Genomic DNA, 23,125 nt, shown 5'->3' on the forward strand with positions numbered 1-23,125 from the left:
TATAACACTGCTATTTACAACACCACAGTTAATGTTGTGTTACAGTTTTCATTACCAACCTCTATTTCCAGAGGTGCATAGCTTTAACATAAAAATTTGTTCTCGGTGAAAAAGAAAACCAGTGTGGTAGATTACATCTGGAGAATAAACCAACCGACACTATCTATGGAATTTTCTAAGTATTAGAATTACAAGCTAATGCACAGTTACATCGGCACCCGGTATGGGTTAATGAATTCTTAAAGATTAAAAGGATAACCTTCTAATAGAAAATAAAATGCAATTTATCTGAAATATATACCATTGAGTATTTTTGTTTGAGAGGAAAAAATTGGGAAATGTGACTCATTATTGGTAGGTTTTTAGCTAAATAAAGAAAATAATGAAGTTTGCAATTATTTAAAATCATAATTATGACTCACCTGCAGTTTTATGTGTTATGTACTTACTGTAGAAACATTATGAGGACTATAAATGTGTATCAAGCATTGTCTTTATTCTAAAAAAAAAATGTATTGTCAATTAGAAAATGTAAAACATTTTCAACCAGAAGCTGGATGGGGTCATAGCAGACTTGTGATGCAATTCCAATAGACACACGTGGTTGGTTGGGTTGACAAATTAGTGGTGGATGTTTTTTGTTTGTTTGACTATTTATTTTTCAATTCCTAACACTGGCACTGTTTTGAGCTAGCCTGGCAACCATAGCCTGAAACACCTCTCTATATCTGACCCCCCCCAAATCTAGTATCCCTCCGGTGGAGGCACAGAGTCCAGAAGATCAAATCTTTGAACTTCTGTCTAATACAGTTAGTGCCCATTGTGTCTGGACACCTGCATGTCTGTCCCTGAAGGAGGCTAAAAGAAATGAAATATGGTATCCAGTCTTTGATAAAGACCTTTCTGATGACAGGATTTGCTTCCCAGGGACAACATGGCCACGAAAAGACACCCCACTCTGGTAGTGTGGCTCTTCGAGCTCTAGAGGTAAATGATGGTTCTTGAAAGTCGTGAGAATGTCAGGCTCCAGTCAGACACATAATTGAATTGCCTCTTGGGCTGAGCTACTTGAAGATGACCAGAGACTGTCTCAGGTAGAGCATCTGAAGGGGAAGGCTGTGACACAAGCCTGGGCTTTGCGATCAGGCAGTCAGTGGGATTTGGGGCTTTGCCACTGAGCCTCTGCTTGACTTCTCAGAGCTCTGTGCCTTCTAAATGGGAAACATGATATTCACCTTGTATAGTAATAGTGAGGACTGAATGAAATTTCATATGCATACCCTATACTGAATAATCTATGCACAGAAATGATGGTGATTATTATTATACTCACCGTCAGTACAACTGGTGAGTGTCTGGCAACAGACCTTTATGTTTCCCTTAGGTTGACTCCAAGCTTCCCTATCTCTGACCTCCATGAATTCTCATCTGGGTGTGACTTTTAAGGTTACTAAGCAGCAAAGTCAAGTACAAGCCACAGGATGAATATCACCTCTTTCTCTCTAAGAGTTTCATTTTTTTTGATTCGGTAAGCCGCAGTATTAGAAATTTGATTTTGAATTGGAAAAAGAATGTAGGAAATGTTTATCAATTTTACCATGCTTTAGACAGATATCCAAAAATTTTTTAAGTTGTGTTGACATTTTGCCACCTAAGTGACTACTGTAAAATAACAGCCATCTTTGGCCATCTTGACGATATTGTCAGTTAAACTGGATTTGATACAAATTGGATACAAATTTACCAATAAGTTAGCCAAATGGCTTGACCATTGTCTTATTTACTCATATGGTATATCTATATCTATCTGTATAATATCTATATAATATCTATCTGTGGTATATCTGTATCATATCTCTATAGTTAACAATCTATATGATTGTTGTAACATATATATCACAACAATCATACACACACACATACATACACACACACAAATGTAAGCACAATACAAGATTTAGTGTTCTTATTTCTCAGGCTGAACACACACAGGAGATAGTATCTGAGTCACCAAATCACACTGAATGTGTCATAAGAAAATATTTGCCAAATCCCCCCAAGGTAATGGCATTTGCCTCCTCAGAAACCTGGCTGAACTTGCTCTCCAGCATTCTGTATGAGGCAAAGATCCCCTAGCAGCACCACTTTCTTTCCGTAGCTACTTTCATGGAGATCAAGGTCCTCAAAGCCTTGCAGTAATATCCTGTGAAGAATGCTGCCAGACCCAGCGGCAAGTGGCAAGTGACCAGAGGGGACTCTCCTGCAAATTGTCTAGATGCTGAGAAACCCGTTCATTCATCTGCAGGCATTGCACGGCAGTTCTGAAAATGCCCCATGTTCCTTCCCAAGGCAGCCTCTGGCCTGAAAACCTCTCTTCTGCTTCATGAACAATATTGAGTTTTAGGACTTTACTGTCTCTAGAAGAATCACAATCGTGCCAGTTCTGGTTCCCTCTTTAGACAGACCTCTCCTTGGCAGTGGCTATCAGAAAGCTCAAGAATCAGCTACCGAAGCAATTCTAAAAATACAGAAGCCAGGATGCACTTTTAAAGTACCATTGTAAGTGTGCCTCTGTGATGTATGATGTGTGTGTGTGTGTGTGCGCGTGTGTAAGATAGTAAAATTCAGATCAGGCTGTGACTAAACCATTTAAATCATAATCGTGTGGGTTCTTTACCTTCAGTAATTTATTTTCATTTATAGTCCTAATTTAGGAATTTTAACATTTGATCTGGGCACTATTTAAATAATCTGGAAGGCTCCCTGTTTATTTTTCTAAGCTATATAAATATCTGTGCAGTTAGAGCAATATAATAGGAAACACAATCTAATAATATATATGAGTATGTGTGTGTCTATAATTAAAAATTCCAGTTAAAGCTAAAATATATTAAGATTCTCCAAATAGCTAATTTTACCTCTTTTTGTCAATCCTGATTTTAAGCATAACTGGAAAGAAAAATTCATAGAAAATTTGATTTCCAGCTATTGATAGCATTTAGTCATTATTGTCTGTTTGTAAATTATCCATCAGGACATGTTTCTGGTTCAGTAATGATATTGAAATATTTTCAAATCAGTTGATCTGAGAATAGGATCAATAAAATTCTTTATCTTAAGATAGCTGTTTATATTGTACTCCGCTTGCATAGAGCTAAGATAATATTTTGTATTTGGATAACCTATTTTTTGTTTGCATTTTGATGAGGGAATATTTTTCATGTCTACCTGGGGATGACTCAGTATCACCAGATGGTCTTTTACCATCCACAGGTTCCACTTTGCCTGTTTTGCAAGTTTGTGACAGCCCACAGGGACATGCTGAGGCATCCGTCCAGTCAATAATGTATCTGGGACAACTTTAATACTGCAAACATCTTTATGAGTTTAAACAGCATCCGTTTGTCCTATTCCAATAAAATCAGTTGCTATGAATTCCATCCAGAAAGAATGCATTGTGCTAATTGCCCTGATCTGGGCAAGAGGATGGAATTAATTATCATCATTTTTACAGAGTTTTCAACTAAGACTAAAGAAACTCTTGTTTTATGTTGATTCTCAGCACAAGTACAGAAAATCATTTCAGTAAGATTAACCCGCATATTGGTAAAAATTATAATAGCAATGATTGTTATCCATAATAACTTCTGTCATTATTAGCAGTCCTGTTATTTTTAAAAATTAAAATCTATAATGTGATGTGTGCTGCATAGAACTTTTACCCTTTGATGAGTCTCTAGAGTCTTGTGCTATGGAGCAAATAATTTTCCATCTGTCTTTGGATTTTTCAAGTATCATGCTCTCTGATGACTTGAAATTTTCTGGGTTTTTCTTCTCCAAACTTCCAAAAAATGGAATTTTCCAGTTTACATAGAAAACAAACACACCACTTAACATATTTTGAAAGTAAGATTATTTTTATTATCTTACAAATTAATTTTGGTTCTGTTTGTAAATTTGTTCTTTAAAATGCCTCCTGAGACTTATGCTTTAGGAATATCACTTATGATCTTTTTGAAAAAAATTTGGTTTTTGAATTTTATGGTAAATCTGACACTTATTCACTTCATGAAGAAGGAATGAAAGGTAAATACCCTGCTGAACACAATCAGTCATATTAAAACCCAAATTTAAATTTTGCTTGGTTATTGATTTTAGGCTTCTTCTTTATAAAATAGAAAGAAAAGTTGAATTCACAATGAAAAAATGAAGACATTATTGATGCTCACATTATAAAGTATCAAAGTATAAATGTAAGCATAATATAAAGTGAGTATATGTTGATCATTCAAAATAAAATGGGATTTTATTTTATATATTTTTTCTCATATATATTTTGTCATATCCTCTGTCTGCTTTTCTTACCTCATATCTCAGGAAAAGAAAAAAACCCTAAAAATAGATAATGAGAGGTAGGTTATTTCTGACATTCCTGGAAAAATATATATATTTATTTCTATATATTTAAATATAGATTTATATATATTGATATATAAATATATCAATATATATTAATATAGTATTATATATTAATATTAATATATATTTAATGCTTTGGCAAAATAAGAAACAGGTAGTATTTCCCATTATGTGAGATATGTATTTTAGGAATTCTTTAATAAGTAGATACAGAGATAGTCCTGCCAATTAATCACTTTTGAAGGATGTTGAATAGTGCTAAGTAATGATTCTCTTGAAAACTCATTGTTGAAAGTTCGCACAGATGAGTGCTATTAAAGTATATTATTCTAGATGTGATTTCGCTTTAAGCCAGAAAAGTGGACATTAATTTGTAGTTTTCTACATTGGTAATTTATCTACTTATGTAAGTCAATTCATTTACTATATTCTGACAGTTTGGTCTTAATGGAGCAAAAGCGAATACCACTTCCTTAACATATTTTATGAATTTTTAAAAAATTGAAAATCATATGATAATGTTCTTTTTAGTATTTCTTCTACTGAATGGCGTTTGGGGAGCAAAAGTATATGACTGGATAAAACTAAGTAATAGCCTTTCTCTATTGTGAGACTGGAGAATCTTTATTGTCATTGTACTAGCCCCCGGTTACTATCACACGATTGCAGTGTGACCTTATGGTGTTTAGACAATTATCAATGACATTCTTTTACTGTTGAAGTCTGACCTCTAGGTATATGTGTGTAGCTGCATATGAGAAGGTCTGTCCCACCCAAAAAAGGTTTATCCTTTTTCAATTCTTGAAAAAAGCCTCCTTAATTTGAGGATTTTCAAAGAGGGGATAAAATTAAGCTTGTACATATCTTTGAGAAAAAGCTAAATACTGCCTCTCTTTTTCCCAAAATACCACATATTTTAGCAAGTCCCAAAAGAACAATTTGTAGAAATTCAGTTCATCCCTTTTTAACTAACAGAGTCACTGTGAGAAAGAAAAGAAATAATAAAAACATATTGACAGTATAAAAACATAAGCAAAACATAGTTATTAATTTAATGATGAAGATTTGATAAGATGGAAGTGAAATGAGAAAGAATAGGGATCTGGTCCTGGCAAGTTGTTTGTTTGTTTTCTATTAGCATAAAATGTTTTGATAGAAACATTATGATAGAAATTATTATTTTTATAGTGAATATTTTCAGTGAGACAGTTGGGCATGGATTCTGTCTTTGTATTACTGATTTTTCTATTCTAGCTAGATTATATTGTAAAATAGAACACCAGACAAATTCTGCTGTGATCATAGGCACAGCGCTTTATCTGTCTGGGTCCGCTGCTCACATCTGTAATATGAAAGGGCTAGGTTAAATAATCTTTAGTTTTCTTGAAACTATGTATTTTAATGTATATCTCTTTAATATATCTTCTCTAGTCAGTTATGGAGATAAACTCTTCTTAACTCAAGGTGGGGTAGGGGGAGAGATCAAATATATTTAATGCAGTAACCAAAAAGAAATGGGCTATAGACACCCATTTGACTACTTCCAAGTTCTTCCCAGCAAAAGTCAAGTAGAAGTCAAAGTAAGTAAGCATTTGGTGCTTAGTGAGACAAATGCCCAAACTCAGAACAATGGAAGTGATTCATAATGAAGAATAGACACTAGGGAGATTCTGGTCTAAATGTGTAAAAATTATTCTACCTAAATCAGAACTCACACTTCAACACATGCTAGATGAGTTCTATAAATCTAAGCATGCCAGAAGTTTAAGGTAGTGGGAAGAAGATGGTATTACTGGTGTCTTGGCCCATGGACCTCTGGAGCCTCTGAAGAATGGTTTAAAATTATACAGATAAGTTATATTTTGTTTATTTTGATCTATTCTACCCCTAAAACTTTGATATGCCAATGCTCCAAAATTTGTATATCTGTTCCAGATATTTCTGTAGATCTCAGTATCTCTAACAGAAAAAATAAAAACATTGGTGACAATGATATTAAATACTTTCATAGGGCTTCTAATGTGCTACAATTTACTCAAGGTGCCTCACATATGCCAATCAATTTAATCCTCATGGCAACTCTTTGAGGTGGATACTATTATTTTTCCCATTTAATAAATGAAGAGACTGAGACCAGAGCAAGTAAGTCACTTACCCCAGGTTACACAGGTCAGAGGAATCAAGATTTGAACCAAACAGTCTGGTTCCAGACTCTTTGATACTTACGGTTGTGCTATATTTTCTCTCGGCTATTCATACATCACTTAATTGCCATAAACACCAACTAAGAGTTTGACACTAAAAATCTGAACCTATAAAAGTCTGTTTCTCGTTTTCTTATTGTCCTGGCAATCACATTCTGTTCAGTGGTCTTGCATGTAAACATAACTTACGTTTTCCTTATCCTCACATCTCATCAGACTGTGAGGCAATTCCCTCGGAAATAAATTCCTTTATCTGTCTCCTCCTCTTTTTTATTGCTTCTTCATTAAAAGCTTTGTGATTTCTCTCCCGAACTAGTAAAAGTTGTCTAATTTATCACCAGATACCCCCACTCAGTTCCTCCCAATCTACTTTCCATACACATGCTTAGGGTCGACTTTATAAAATACACATATACTCAGGTCATTTCCCTAATGAAACTTCTCCAGTGATTCACCTTCATCTTCAAGATAGTATGGACACGGGCGCCTGGGTGGCTCAGTGGGTTAAAGCCTCTGCCTTCGGCTCAGGTCATGATCCCAGGGTCCTAGGATCGAGCCCCACATCGGGCTCTCTGCTCCTCGGGGAGCCTGTTTCCTCCTCTCTCTCACTGTCTGCCTGCCTCTCTGCCTACTTGTGATCTCTGTCAAATAAATAAATAAAATCTTAAAAAAAAAAAAAAAAGATAATATGGACAATGCATTAGAAGCTCCTGCTTGTCATTCTGAGGGCCATTTTCCGAAATTACCCCCTAATCCCCATCTCTTTCTTCTTCCTCAACCGCACACACCCTCTCTTTCTAACCAGTCATCTTTTATTTTGTTCTTGGTCGCTTAACTCAAATGCCATCTCTCTTCATCCATTTAAAATGACTTATTGAGAGTGTATTAAGTTTCAGAAACTTAGCTACATATTAAGAATCCAGGGATACTCAACATGGAGATATGTCTTCTTTCCCTGAGTTTATGCTTTAGTTAACTATAAAGATGAACAAGTATTTAGAGTAAGTGCTGCAAGGTAGAAGAACCATGTTCTTTAAGCATGAATTTAGGAGGAGAAAATAAAGGCCTCCTGAAGTAAAGAATAATAGAATTGAGTCACAGAGTTGAGAATCTAACCTTCTGGCGTCAAAGACAATGTCTATAATGTTCTGGAGGCCTTTGGTGTCTCAGAGAAAAGATGAGTGCAATAGTGAAAACTGTCTACGAGAAGTTTCCTTGCACGCTCCTCTTCTGTGCTCTGGTGGGATGCCATGTTTCCCTCCATCCCGACAAAGTATCACTACCCGGACTAAATGCTTATCAACCCACTAAACCTAAAGCCCTCTAGGACAGGTCCTTTGCAAACATTCAGTATACATTGCAGAGATACACAGACTGATTTTTAAAGATATTGGGATCTCAGCATTGTTGTATGGTAATGAGGTTTTGTGTGTAAAGTTGATGGAGAATAAAAATAAAACCACAGATTTAAGGAGATTGAGGGGGTATGATCGATTCTGTGTGTCCCCGTGTACAATAACAAAAATAACAAAATCACCACATAACCATACCATACAAGAAAAATGACCATGAGAGAGAAGCAGAGTGGTCGAGAGAAAGTTTCATTTACCATAAATATCTATCACACAAGGAACAGGGAACCAACAACAAGCTAGAAAATGTGTAGCAATATACCAGCTACTGTGGAAGGATAGAAGGGCGGGAAAAGACAAAGAAGTTCATGAAACATTGCTCATCCAGTTTACTCCAGGGGCTTACTGTTCATTTTTGGAGACACAATATCCCCCAAATAAATCCAGGGTGGCTATCAGCGAAATATCAGCAAGCTGCCAGAGCAAATGACCAGAAAATGACAAACCGTGGGTGTGAAGTCCCAGTCACTAATGAGCAGGCACTGAATATATTTTGTGATCACTTAGAGCTGTCACAAAAATGAACACCGAGCCTCAGAGAAATCTGAGCGGGCTCAAGGTAAAAAATAATCAGTAGAAGCCCCGAAACTTGGAGAGCAAAAAAAAAAGACTGGCGTTGGCAAACATGGTGTCTGTTGATTTGGTAGGTAGAATTACCTCCTCGACTCTGTGATATACGAGCGCTATTCAGTATTCACCCTTTCCTTCCGTGCTGACTGCATTTGTCTCCTCGTAATTAAAATCCCTCACTCTCCATTCACACATTACTTTATCCTGAACATTTTGTTCTCGACACGTGTATCTGTCTAAGTGTGCTTCTTTAAAGATCAGTTACCCAGAGGCCACACGTCGTTAAGGATTTAATAAAATAGATATTTTACGATAAAACGATTTCACTCCTCTTTATTTAGACTCTTTCTTGCCATAAAAATAAAATACCAATCTGTAACTCTTCAGTGTATGATTTTAAAGGTTCCTTTTAAACAAATCCTAGTTTATCCAAATTCAAGACATTTGTTAGCGCCGATTTACAGTGGAGTGTGTTTGAAAAGGGATGTTATATGCACCTGCCAAATGAATTCATTAAGGCCAGTGTGATTACAGTGAATGCTGCATGAATTAATAATAATGGGACCTCTAAGTGTTACTATTACTTTCACAGTGTGTTACTGTTCTTGGACTTATGAGCCCTGAGGATAAATGACACATATTACCCTCATATGTTAATTGCATCTGGATAATCAAAGGTTGTCCTAGGAATCTTGTGGGTAGTAAAATTCCTAGCCCCCTATATATGGAGAAATTACTATTATTTACAAGTTTCACTGAAGAGTGATTCAGTATTTTAGATTCCAATTATAAGTGGCATTCATGTGAGGTCTCCCACACATTCACTGAAATGGTACAGCCTTTAGACATATGTTTTCCATGGCCAGTATTTACAGTGACGAACTTAAATTGCTGAGGCCTTTTTCTGAGAGTTTGTATTTTCATTTGCTTGACAATAAACATCTTATTAGAGATATACATATGTACCTTTATGCTCATTTAATCTGAATTTTAATAGACGCGTTCATACAGGGGCTTACACATGGACAAACACACTCACTGTGGCTCAGTTCCTTGATTGTGGAATAATTTTATCTTTGACTGGATCTCCCTCATCAGCAAACTTATAATCATATACTTTTTAAAAACGAGCTTTGAAACATACAGCCATATAGAAGGTGTACAACACCCCTCTTCCCTTCCATTCCTAACCCAGCTTTTCTTTCTTTCTTTCTTTCTTTTTAATTCTAGTGACAATTGCTTGAAATTGCAGGTGGTTAAGCTTTGGGATGGATGAAGAAGTAAGGGTTGAAATGAAAGAAAACCCATTTATTGGAGCTACAGTGAGGAATAGTGGATTTAATCCATAGAGAAAGTTTTCATAAGGTCCAGACTTTCAAAAATGGACAAAGAGAAAAATAAGGAAGGATCTATGAGAAAAAAAAAAAAAAGGAAACTAGAATATGCTTATTCTTTTGTCTTGAAACATCAGTACCTAATGTCTTTTATAATTCTATAAATAGAAGACTTATTTACTTTTATAGTTCAATAAATAGAAGACTAATTTAAATGACTGAACATAGTAAATCTGCAGGCTCCTTCCCCACTCCTTTCTTTTTGCTCATTACTCTTCCATATTTCTCATTACTAACTAAGAATAAAGACAGTAAATATTACCTCTATTTCAGTGGTAGGTAGTCTTCTAAGAGAAACTGGATGATCTCGAAAACCATCGCTTATAATATTTTTTCTTTTTCTAATAGAAACATTCTGATTTTCAAACAAACAGTCACTTTACAAGCATCCTTGTGCAATGCAACAATTAAGAAATGGATACTCTTCTACCTGTTCAAAATTTCAGTCACTGCCTTAAGTGTCATTAATAGTATGCATCTCAAGTTTGTAGGTGATAGGAAGCTGTGACAAATAATTTTAATGATGGCAGCATCTAGATTCAAAAAGATCTGCATCAGTTTGAACAATAGGTATATACTTTAATAACAATAGATTCTGTCCTAAACTTATATTCATCCCACTCAAAAAATATTTAAACAAATCTCAGGAAAGAGTCAATGAAGCTTGGCAGAAATATTCATGAAAATTAATTTTAGTTGATGATAAATTCAGTTGATAAATTTAGTTGATGATAAATAAATTCAGCTGATAAATTTAGTTGATGATAAATGGTCAACTGTATGGTAAGACTAAAAATATTAATACTTTTGGACCATATTAATAGAAGTATGGTAACAAAATTAAGGAGCTGATAATCCCTCTTATACCCTAGTTTGGCAGGTCAAATATGAAGGGCTATACTCGGTTCTGAACATCCTATATCTGGAAGGCATTGCCATACTTGCTCCTTCCAGACAAGAGGTGGAAATGCTTAAGAGGGTTATGAAAGATGCCTTGGGAGAAGTTGCTCTAGAAAACTGAGATGATAAAATTCAGTGAGAGGATTACAATGATCATCAAATACTTAAAGACCAAACATATGAAAGGGGAAAATTTTTAGTTTACGGTGCTCCAAAGATTAGAACCTCACCTAATAGGATACAGATACAGATTTTTGGCTCACTGTAAGAAAAAAAACTATTAGAACTGAAAGTAGAGTTGACTGTAATGTGAATAGATGCATTCATTACCTGTAACAGTCAAGTCCATGTTTAAATACCCCTGGGCAGGGAATCATAGAACATTACGTAGTGGAGTAAGGCATTACCTAGAATGGACAAGGTAGTGACTTTAATTTTTATTTACTCTGACCCAGAGTAAGAAAGACATTTTACATTATGAGTACTTACACATATAAGTACATATAACTTAAAATGTTTACAAAAATACTGTCCTTATTACACAGAATTCATTCATATGTTCTCTGTAGTCTTGTTGGGTGAGTTTTAATTTTTTTAAGATTTTATTTATTCATTTGACAGAGAGAGAGATCACAAGTAGGCAGAGAGGTAGGCCGAGAGAGGGGGAAAGCAAGCTGAATTTTAATTTTTTAGTACCATTAAATTTTGTTAGATTGATTTCACATCCCAATAATGGATCATGTTCCCAGACTTGAAAAACACTGAACTAGATGACCACTCCCAACTCCAAGAGTCTGTTGTTCTGGTAGATACTATGGAGAGGGCTAAGCATCTGGATGCCCCCTATGTTAACTGACAGTTATAAGCAAGTAGATATCATTACTATGAGTTTTCTGGATCTTCACTCGTAATTTGTTTCAATTTAAATTCGGAAATGTAATCATGAGTAGAATACTTGGACCACTTTGTTACTCATGCACAGCCTACTTTGATTTCATGACCATGCCAGCAATAAGTCTACCACCTAAAAGAACAGGATACAACAAAGTTCTTACCTGTTTCTTGGTAATTTCACAGAATTCTATCTAGAATTCTTTCTATCCATCTATCTAGCTAGCTATTCTATCACCAACAAAGTAAGTGGGATACCGTGAGACGGCATGGCTGGTGACAGAGAAGGGTGCAGGTGAATGATGATTAGGGACCGTAAACAACTTGTATCTAGAATGAAGGATGACAGATTGGAGTGTAAGAGTTGAAAATCTACCTGTGACTTAGCCTGGCTACCAGCAAGTGTCTATGAGTATTGGATTCAATGACAACAATCCCACAAGGAGACTCTCCATGAGGAGGAGGCTTGCTGAAGCAAAGGGAGTTGTCCAAAGCCATGTAGTCAAAACTTGGTTTAATTGCTCTAGCATTAAGAAGATTATAAAAAAAAGAGTAGAGGCTTGGATGCGTCCGTTATGGGCTTCAAGCCTCTGCCCCCAGCCCCACCCTTGGGATATAGAATAAGTAACTTTTCAGGTAGGAGATTTTTCCAGAGAGGGGGGAAAAGAACTAGAGAGGTGTTGCAGACTAGAAAGTTGGAGTCATCATAGTACTTAAGTACATCTTTCCAAGCACTTTCTATATTTGGTATTCAGGATTTTGAATGATATTTCTTTAAAGAGATCATTTTCAACGGAAACATTTGAAGAAACAAAATCCATACCTTATAGGGAAAAAAAATACGCAGGTTCCCAGATGCAGATAACTCTTAAAACATACTCCCTCCCAAGTCACTGTGTAGCCATGGTTGAAGAGACTGCAAATCTGGACAGGTTGGTCTCTGTGTATAATCAATCAGATGTTCATACACTCGAGATGTTTATACCCTATAAATTTCAGTTGCTTCCATTCTGTAAATCAAATGTTTATTATATATTACTGAGAAACAGGTAGAGAGGAAACATAAAACAGTCATCTCTGCTTTACTTAGGATAATCAAATTTGTGCTCACAGATACCATATTCAGGTATTTATAAACTTTGTCCCTATATGTATTTATTTTTACTTATAACAGTAGACAGCCACTCTGCTCAGAAATGCATTTTTTATTCTTTCAGGAAACATAAGAACCGAATTGCTCTGGGTACCTTCCAGAGACTGCTGGTTTGTTCTATTAAGCTCATGCAACCCTGGCAGGGCCTGACCTTTTTGAGTCACTGGGAGATAGATTTATTCTCAGAGACAAACCTACACGTGCGGGGCTGGCCTGACAGTTCGGACACGGGGAATCCCTGCCCCACCTTTCAGTACCCCCTTATCTCTTGCTGGCACTTTTCACCTGGGGGCTTCACAGCTAATGACCTGTCCAGCTGCCCACACCTGGCTCCTGGCCTACCTCATAGAGTCACCAGCTGCCCTCTCCGGGCCAAAGAAAGAAAAGAAATTACTATAGCAGAGAATGACTTAGGGACTTGGCTGCAAGTGGTGACTTAAAGATTTGGCACCATGTTTGGCCCTTGCTGGTGCTGGCAGGTGCTAAGAGAAGGCAGCTGTTTTCAGACCACCCTCAGGGATGACTCTGGGGCCCAGAGGCAGTGAAGAAATGGGAGATGTCCCAACACCGTGAAAGTAGATTTTCTTGCTCAGGCTCCAAGCCCGAAAACTTTCTCTTGGTGACAGGATAGGAATGAATTATTCCATCTAGGCATGGGACCGCTCATAATCATAAGCATCTCAGATATTTCCCTCAGTATCTGTGAGTTCACAGGGAAAACAGCAACTTAACTCATTGATCAGAAAAGCCAGCCAACTCAATGTGAAAATGAATTGAGCCTGTGATCATGAGCTCAATTATTGCAACTTGTTGCTAGGGGGTCTGAGGACATGGGCGCCCACAGCTTCAGCTACGGGGCAAGTTGGACATGAGGAAGAAGAGAAAAAAAGCAAGATGAGCAGCAGTTAGGTCCATCTGCAGGCTAAGCCGGTACCTGATAACTTCAGCAGCTAGAGTAACAGGCCTATTCCTGGTCAGTCCTACAACCCTCCTGGAATCCAAGAAGATGAGGGCATATTGGCCGGGATCTTGGGGCATCCTTGATTCTTAGGGGGTGACAGCATTCATATTCCAGGGGGACTCCGTCAGTCTGATGCAAAACCTTATTGATAGGTGAAGCAAAAGAGGTTTTTAGGGAATGAAGCTATTCTGTATGACACAGGAGTGGTGGGTGTATAGTGGACGTTTGTCAACAGCCATTGGATGCATGACACCAAGAATGAGACTGTAACTCCGGTTGGTAATAATGTGTTGATTTCGGTTCATGGAGCCTAACAGATGTACCACACTGGGGCAGGATGTTGATGAGGGTAAGGCTGTATGGAAGGGGTGTTGGGGAAACCTTCCCTACTTTCTACTCAGGCCAGCTGTGGATCTAAAACTGGTCCAGGGGTACATGGGTGGCCCAGTCAGTTAAGCTTCCAACTGTTGATTGTGGCTCCAGTCATGCTCTCAGGCTCGTGGGATCGAGCCCCACAATGGACTCTGTGCTCAGCGGGGCACCTCTTTGAGATTCTCCCTCTCCCCATTCTCTCTCCAAAATAGATAAATCTTTAGAAAATTGATCTAAAATATAAAGTATAATATTATTAATAATTATTGTTATTTATAATTATAAAAGGTAAATGCCATACGATTTAACTCATATGTAGAATTTAAGAAACCAAGCAAACCAACAAAGTATAAAGAGAGACAAAAAACAGACTCTTAAGTATTGAGAACAAACTGTTGGTTACCAGAGGGGAGGTGTGGGGGGGGTGATGGGGAAATTAGGTGAAGGGGATTAAGACTATACTGTGATGAGCACTAAGTAATGTATCCAATAGTGGAACTATGTTGTACCCCTGGAACTAATATAACACTGTATGTTAACTGCCCTGGTTTGGTTTCTTTTCCCTTGGCTTTACTTAGTACAGAAAGTACTTACCTTTTGGGGGGCATAGACCAGGGGTTGGGGGCCCTGGCTGGTCTGCACTGCTCATAGGCGGAGACCACTTATAGCTTCCCTCTCTGATCTTCAGCTTCTTTGAAATGTGAAGGCCCCTTGGAAACTCTAATCCAAAGATGAATTAAACAGTATCATACATATACTAAGACATATTTTATAGGTCATGAACATTTTTCTGCTTTTCCCCATTTTGATGTGTAGGATTGCAAAAGCAAATGCGTGAAGTTGCCCTTAGAAAGAGTGATCTGCCAAGAACGAGATACCATCTCTAACTAAAGTGGGTCGCCCATAAGGCAAATCATTACGGCTTTTTTTTCCTTCTTTCAGGAAACTGGACCGACCCAAAGAGAGAGCCGAATTCCCTGTAGCCCAACATGGGGGAGAGCATCTGATGTGGGGGCTCCCCTCTTATTTTCTGGTTCACCTGGAAATCTTTCTCCCCTCAAAGGCAGCAACACCCCCCTCCACCTCCCCAAATGCTCTGTCTATACCAGTGGGAACGGAAGTTTCTCTCCTACCAAGAGTTCTCCACTGAGATTTTAGCCCTGAAATCTTTTCTGAGGGCAGCTGCTGCTTTTCCTCTGCCGTGTCTGCTCAGAAGGAGGCAGTCAGATTCCTGAGAAACCAGCCCTTCCTGGGCTGGTAATGTCTCTTCCTGGGCTGGAGATGTCCTCAAGCAGTGGAGGGGACACCGTTTAGACCCTATTCTTGTCTAAGTTCCAACAGCATTTCCACTTTTCCTGCTGTTTAATCCAAGCTCTTAGTGACAAAGCAGGTTTCCCCAGAGCACTGGGCCTTCATCTTGCTGTAGGTTACCTGGTAACCTGAGCCACACGGGAGCAGGCATCGGAAGTGTTCACCGGGCATTTTCATGGTCTGCCCTCGAGGGCCTCACTGTCAAGTGCAAGGGAACCAGGGTAGCCATTCCATTGACCTGGAAGCACCCAACTCAAATTATCCACAACTGGCCCCCCTTTTGCTCCGGATTGCAGAATGCAGGCCCCTCCCCTCTGTGACTTCCCCCCTTCCCCCCAACATGCACACTTAAGCCATACTTACTTGTCAGTCTTCCCTCCCCTGTTCTGCATTTCTTCCTTTGCTTATCTTACTCTTTCCTTATCTCCCTTTTTCTTCTTACTCTTGCAAACTAACTCCCTGGGACAGGCCCCTTCTGAAAGAGTAAGAGACTAATGCAGAAGGAAAAGGGACACTCTGCTGGTTTGAATCACTTCTCTAAGAAAAGAAGGAAAGGGAAGCTCTGCCCCTCACGCCCTCTCAACTTTCTCCTTCCGGCTCCTCCACTTCCCCCATGTCCTCACCATCTTTCTGCTGCTACGTGACCTCCCCTTCTCAAGACCCAGAATTCAGGATAATTCTGGTAGCAGCACAGTTAGGTGCAATCCCATGGACTCAATGCACCTTGGGGCAACAGCCTAAGAACTGAGCCAGTTTTATAAGGTGGTGACATGGGAAATACCCTTCAAGTCGCAGAGGACCCAGTCTAAAGCTGGGAACAGCTTACAGTGCTATGTGTTTCTTTAATTTCTTTTTATTGAAGTATAGTCGGCATATATTACTATTAATTTTGGGTGTACAACATCGTGATTCAACAATGCGATGCTATGCTCGCCGATCAATGTAGTTACCATCTGTCGCCATACGATGTTGTTACAATGTTGAGTTTATTCCCCATATAAGGATTGCTTTTCATCCCTGTAACTTATTTTGTAACTGGAAGTTTGTACCTCTTAATTCCCTTCTCCTGATTTGCCTATCCTCCAGCGCCTTCCCCTCTGGCAAATATCAGTTTGTTCTCTGTATTTAAAATTCTGTTTCTGTTTTTTGGTTTCCTTGTGTTTTGGGGGTTTGTTTGTTTAGATTCTGCAGATGAGTGAAATTGTATGGTGTTTGTCTTTCTTTGACTTATTTCACTTAGCATAGTACCCTCTAGGTCCATCCACATTAACACAAAAGACAAAAATCTCATTTTTTGTGGCTGAGTAATATTCCATCATGTACACACACACACACACCATATTTTCTTTATCCATTCATTTATTACTGGACACACGGGTTGCTTTCATTACTTGCCTATTGCAAATAATGCTGCAGTAAACATAGAGGTGTGTGTATTTTTTCAAATTAGTGTTTTTATTTTCTTTGGGTAAATACCCAGTAGTGGAATTGCTGGATCCTGCAGTGTTTCTATGTCTAAGTTTTTGAGGAATCTGCATGGTGTTTTCCACGGTTGCTGCACCAATCGACATTCCCGCCAGCAGTATACAAAGATTCCTTCTTGTCTACATCCTCACCACCATTTATCATTTCTTGTTTTTTTGTTTGTTTGTTTTTGTTTTGTTTTGTTGATACTAGCCATTCTGACAACTGTAAGGTGTTACCACACTGTGGTTTGGTTTGCCTTTCCCTGATAATGAGTGACATTGAGCATCTTTATACATGTCTGTTTGCCACCTGTATGTCTTCTTTGGAAAAATGTCTATTTAGGTCCTCTGCCTGTTTCATTATTTTATTTTATTTTATTTTGGCATTGAGTTGTTCAAGTTTGCTTTCATATATTCTGGATATGAACTCTTTATTTGATGTATCATTTGGAAATTTTGTCTCCTATTCATTAGGTTGCCTTTTTGTTTCATCAATGCTTTTCTTTGCTGTGCTAAAGCTTCCTCTTTCAGTGTAATGCCAATAGATTATTACTGCTTTTGTATCCCTTGCCTGAGCAGACGTCTAGAAAAATGTTATTAAGATTGGTGTCCAAGACATTATAATGTACCTATGTTTTCCTTAAACAGTTTTATGGTTTTAGGTGTCAAGTTTAGATGTTAATCCATTTGACTTTTTTTTCTTTGTATATGGTACAAAATAAGTGATCCAGTTTCATTCTTTTGCACACAGCTTTCCAAGTTTCCTAGCACCATTTATTGAACAGACTGCCTTTTTGCATTATATACCATTGACTCCTTTGTCATAGATGACTTAATCTTAGAAGTGTGGGTTGATTTCTGGGTTGTTTATCTCCTTATAGTTTTGTATTATGTTACAAAATCTGGGATTGTGATACCTCCAGTTTTGTTCCTCTTTCACAAGATTGCTTTGGCTCTTTGGAATCTTCTGTAGTTCCATACAAATATTAGGATTATTTGTTCTAGTTCTGTGAAAAATAATATTGGTATTTTGGTAGATAATCCTTTGAATCCTAGATTGCTTTAAGTAGTATGGACATTTTAAGAATAGTAATTCTTCTAATCCATGAGTATGGAATGTCTTTCCACTTGTCATCTTCAATTTCTTTCTTCAGTGTTTAATAGTTTTCAGAGTACAGATCTTTTCCCTCCTTGGTTAAGTTTATCCCTAGGTATTGTATTCGTTTTGGTACAATTGTAAATGAGATTGATTTCTTAATTTCTCTTTCTTTTACTTTGTTATTAGAGTATGGGAATGCAACAAATTTCTGTATGCTAATTTTGTATCCTATAACTCTACTGAATTAATTTATCAGTACTGGTTATTTTTTTGGTGGAGTCCATGGGGTTTTCTATTATACCATAGTTTCTGCAGAGTGATTTTTTTACTTCTTCCTTTTTGTTATTTTTCTTGTCTGATTGCTATGGTTAGGCCTTCCTATACTATGTTGAATAAAGTGTCAAGGGAAGACATTCTTCCCCTGTTTCTGATTTCAGAGGAAGAACTCTCAGCATTTCATCATTGAATCATTGAATATGATTTTAGCTGTGGGTTTGTCATCTATGGCCTTTATTATGTTCAGGTATGTTTCCTCTAAAACCACTTTGTTGAGAATTTTTATGAGTAGCTGTTACATTTTGCCTTTTATTTTTTGGGGGGGGGGGTCTATTGACATGATTATATGGCTTTTATCCTTTATTTTGTTAATGTGATATGTTATATGATTGATTTGGAGATGTTGAACCATCCTTGCATTCCTGGAATAAATCCCACTTGATCCTGGTGAATGACCCTTTTAATGTATTATTGAATTGGTTTGCTAATATTTTGTTGAGGGTTTTTCATTTATTTTCACCAGGGATATTGACCTGTAGTTTACTGTTTTATACTTTCTTTATTTGGTTTTGTTTTCAGAGTAATGTTGACCACATAAAAATTAGAAGCTTTCTGCTTTCTTATGTTGTTTGGAATAGTTTGAGGAGAATAAATATTAACTCTTTCTTCTATGTTTAGTGGAATTTACCTGTGAATTTACCACCTGGTCCCAGACTTTGGCTTGTTGGGAATCTTTTGATTAGTGATCCAATTTTGTTACTAGTTAACAGTCTCTTCACATTTTCTATTTCGTCCTGATTCAGTTTTAGAGGACTATATTTTTCTAGGAATTTATCAATTTCTTCTAGGATGTCCAATTTTTTGACATATAATTTTTTTCATTGTAGTCTCTTATAATTCTTCGTATTTCTTTGGTGTTTGTTGTTGCTTCTCTTTCATTTCTGTTTTAATTGAGTGCTCCCTCTTTTTTCCTTGATGAATTTGACTAAAGGCAAATCATTTTTGTTTACCTCTTCAGAGAATCAGCTCTTGCTTTTGCTAACCTTTTCTTTTCTTGTCTCTTCTTTCCTTTTCCCTTCCTTCCTCCTCAACTTCATTTATTTCCCCTCTGATCTTTATTTTTCCTTCCCTCTATTAATTTGGGGGTTTGTTTTCTTTTCTTTTTTAGTTCCTTTACGTGAAAGGTTAAAGTTTTTATTTGAAATTTCTTTGTCACTTGAGTTAGGCCTGTATTGCTACAAATTTCTTAGAATTGCCTTTGTTGTATCACAACGATTTGGGTCCATTGTGTTTTCGTTTTCATTTGCCTCCATGTATTTTTTTTTTTTAATTTCCCTCTTGATTTTGCTGTTGACCCATTGGTTGTGTAGTAGTATATTTTTTAGTCTCCATTTTTTTGTGTTTTCTTGTTTTTTTTTTCAGGTGGTTGTTGTTGTAGTGATGGATTTCTAGTTTCATACTGTTGTGTTTCAAAAACTTACTCGATAAAGAGTGCCTGGCTTGCCTAGTCAGAGGAACATGTGACTCTTGACCTCAGGATTGTGAGTTTGAGGCCCTTGTTGGATGTGGAGATTACTAAAAATTGAACAAATTTTAAAAAGAGATGCTTGATAGAATTTCAATCTTCTTCAATTTATTGGGACTTGTTTTATGGCTTAACACGTGACCTATACTCGAAAATGTTCCGTGTTCATTTGAAAAGAATGTGTATTCCTTCTGCTGTTCTGGATGGAATGTTTTACATATGTGATTCTAGTCTAATATATCATTCAGAATACTGTTTAGTTACTGATTTTTCTGCCTGGATGATTTGTCCATTCTGTAAGTGGGGTGCTACAGTCCCCTGCTATTATTGTATTACTGTCAATTTTTCCCTTGTTAATATTTCCTTTATATAATTAGGTGTTCCTATGTTGTTCGTGTAGGTGTTTACAGTTGTTATAATCTCTCGTTGGGCTGTTCCCTTTATTATTAGGTAATGCCCTTCTGCCTTTCTTGGGACAGTCCTTGTATTTAAAGTCTATTTTGCCAGATACAAGTCTTGTCACACTGGCTTTTTTTTTTTTTTTTTTTTTTTTTTTTTTTTTTGGCTTCCCTTTGCATAGAATATCTTTTTCCATCCCTTCTTTTTCAGTCTGTATGTTTCTTTAGGTTTGGCAGGGGTATCTTATAGGAAGCATATAGATGGGTCTTGTTTGTTATTGTTGTTCTTTTATCCATTTATTTGCCTTATGTCTTTTGATTAGAGTTTGTTTGTTTGTTTGTTCATTTTTCCATAGAGAGAGGAAGGCTGGTGGGGGGGGGGGGAGAAAATCTTAAGCAGGCTCCATGCCCAGCACAGAGCCTGACACGGAGCTCAATCTCACAACCCTGAGTTCATGGCCTGAGCTGAATCAAGAGTCATATGCTTAATGAACTGAGCCACCCAGGCATTCCTTGATTAGTGCATTTAGACCATTTACATTTAAAGTGATTATTGATAGGTATGCACTTATTACTATTTTGTTAATTTTCTTTTTTTTTTTTTAAGATTTTTATTTATTTATTTGACAGACAGATCACAAGTAGGCAGAGAGGTAGACAGAGAGAGAGAGGAGGAAGCAGGCTCCCCACTGAGCAGAGGGCCTGATGTGGGGCTCGATCCCAGGACCCTGGGATCATGACCTGAGCTGAAGGCAGAGGCTTTAACCCACTGAGTCTCCCAGGCGCCCCTCTTTTTTTTTCCCCCTTTGGTTGTTTTTGTAGTTCTCTGTTCCTTTTTCCTTTGCCCATTCACCATGATTGTTGACACAGAAATGCTTGTGTTCCTTTCTCTTTATTTTTTGTGCACCTTTTATAGGTTTTGGTTCATACATAACATCTTAAATATGTAGGAATCTAAGTTAATTTGATGGTCACTTGGATTTCAGCACATTCTGAAAGAACCTTATTTTTAATACCACTTTTCTTGTTTTACAGGTATGTTGCCATATTTATGACCTTTTATTTTGTGAGTTCCCTTAATTAATTTCTTAGGTGTAATTGATTTTACTACTTTGTCTTTTAACCTTCATTCCAGCTTTATAATGATTGCTCTACTATCTTTATTGTATGTTTGTTTTACTTGTAAAATTCTTTCTTTTCATAATTTTCTTACCTCTGGTTAGGGCCTTTTCCACTTAAAAGAAGTCCCTTTAACATTACTTTTAAGGCTGGTTTAGTCATGATGAACTTTAACTTTTGTTTGTCTGGGAAAATTTTTAATCTCTCCTTAAATTCTGAATAACTTTGCCAGGTAGAGTATTCTTTCTTGTAGTTTGTTGTTGTTGTTGTTGTTGTTTCATTTTTTGTTTGTTTTCCTTTTCTTTCAACACTTTGAATATATTATGCTACTTTCTTCAGTCTGCATAGTTTCTGCTGGAAAATCAGCTGGTATTCTTATAAAGTTTCTCTTGTATATAACTAGTTGCTTCTCTCTTGCTGCTTTTAAGATCCTTTTCATCTTTAATTTCTGACATTTTAATTACTGTGTGTCTTACTTGATGTCCTTGCATTCATCTTGTTTGGGGCTGTCTATGCTTCCTGTTTCCTTTCCTAGCTTAGGGAAGTTTTCAGCTATTATTTCTTTAAATAAATTTTTGGCTGCTTTCTCCTCTCATTTTGCACTTCTATAATGTGACTGTTGGTAAACTTGATGTTGTTCTAGAGGTTCCGTAAACTATCCTCATTTTTAAAATTATTTTTTTTTTCAGTCAGCTTGTGTGATTTCCGTTTCCCTGTTTTCTACATTGCTGATCCATTTTTAAGTATCCTCTAATCTGCTATTGATTCCCTCTAGTGTATTTTTCATTTCAGTTATTTCATACTTCGACTGTGATTGGTTCTTTTTCATATTTTCTATCTCTTTGTTGAAGTTCTTACTGAATACCTCCAGTCTTCTCTCCAGTCTGATGAGCATCTTGATGACCATTAATTTAAGCTTTTTGTCAAGTAGATTATTTTATTCCATTTCATTTAGCCCTTTTTCTGAGTTGTTTTGTTTTTTTTTTTCCGCTTGTTCTTTCATTTGGACCGTATTTGCCTGTCTCCTCATTTTGTGTGACTTTCTGGTTTGTTTCTATTACTTAGGCACATCAGCTACTTTTTATAAACTTGAGAGAATGGCCTTGTGCACAGATGTCCCCTGTGTAGATGGTGTGTGCCTGACACCTTTGGCTGGCTGAGTGGAGCTGTAGTGAACTTGGCTGCGGGGTCCCAAGGTACTTTGTGTTGGGGACACCCTAGTGGGATGGCTGGGGCCAGTGCAGGAGCTGGGCATGGGAAGTCTTGGGGTGTTTTGTGCATGGCAGGACTTCTGGAGCCAAAGCAGGCACTGGCCAGGAGGTCTGTCGATGCTCTTCACATGGGAGGGCTGCGGCAGGATGGCTGGAGCTGAAGTGAATATGGGTTAGGTAGTCCCCAGGGTATTAGAATAAAGGAGCCTCACTAAGTTGTCTAGAGATGAAGACCATATAAGCCTGGCGTGCTCTTGGCTGTTTTGTAATGGGTTAAATCCAGTGGGTGCCACATGGGAGCTGCCTTAATGGGAAAGCTGGTGAGGTGTGAGCGGGGGAGCTGCCTTTGGGGCATGTCTGGAGGTGGTGTAGGCTAAATCCCAAAGCTCACTGAACCAGCAAGTCAGCTGGGACACCCAGACTGCTCCTGTCTGTGCTATCAAG

Source organism: Mustela putorius, unplaced genomic scaffold (genome assembly GCF_011764305.1).
Source record: "Mustela putorius furo isolate JIRA1106 unplaced genomic scaffold, ASM1176430v1.1 tig00003932_pilon_pilon_pilon:0A:0A, whole genome shotgun sequence".
Lineage (NCBI taxonomy): Eukaryota > Metazoa > Chordata > Mammalia > Carnivora > Mustelidae > Mustela > Mustela putorius.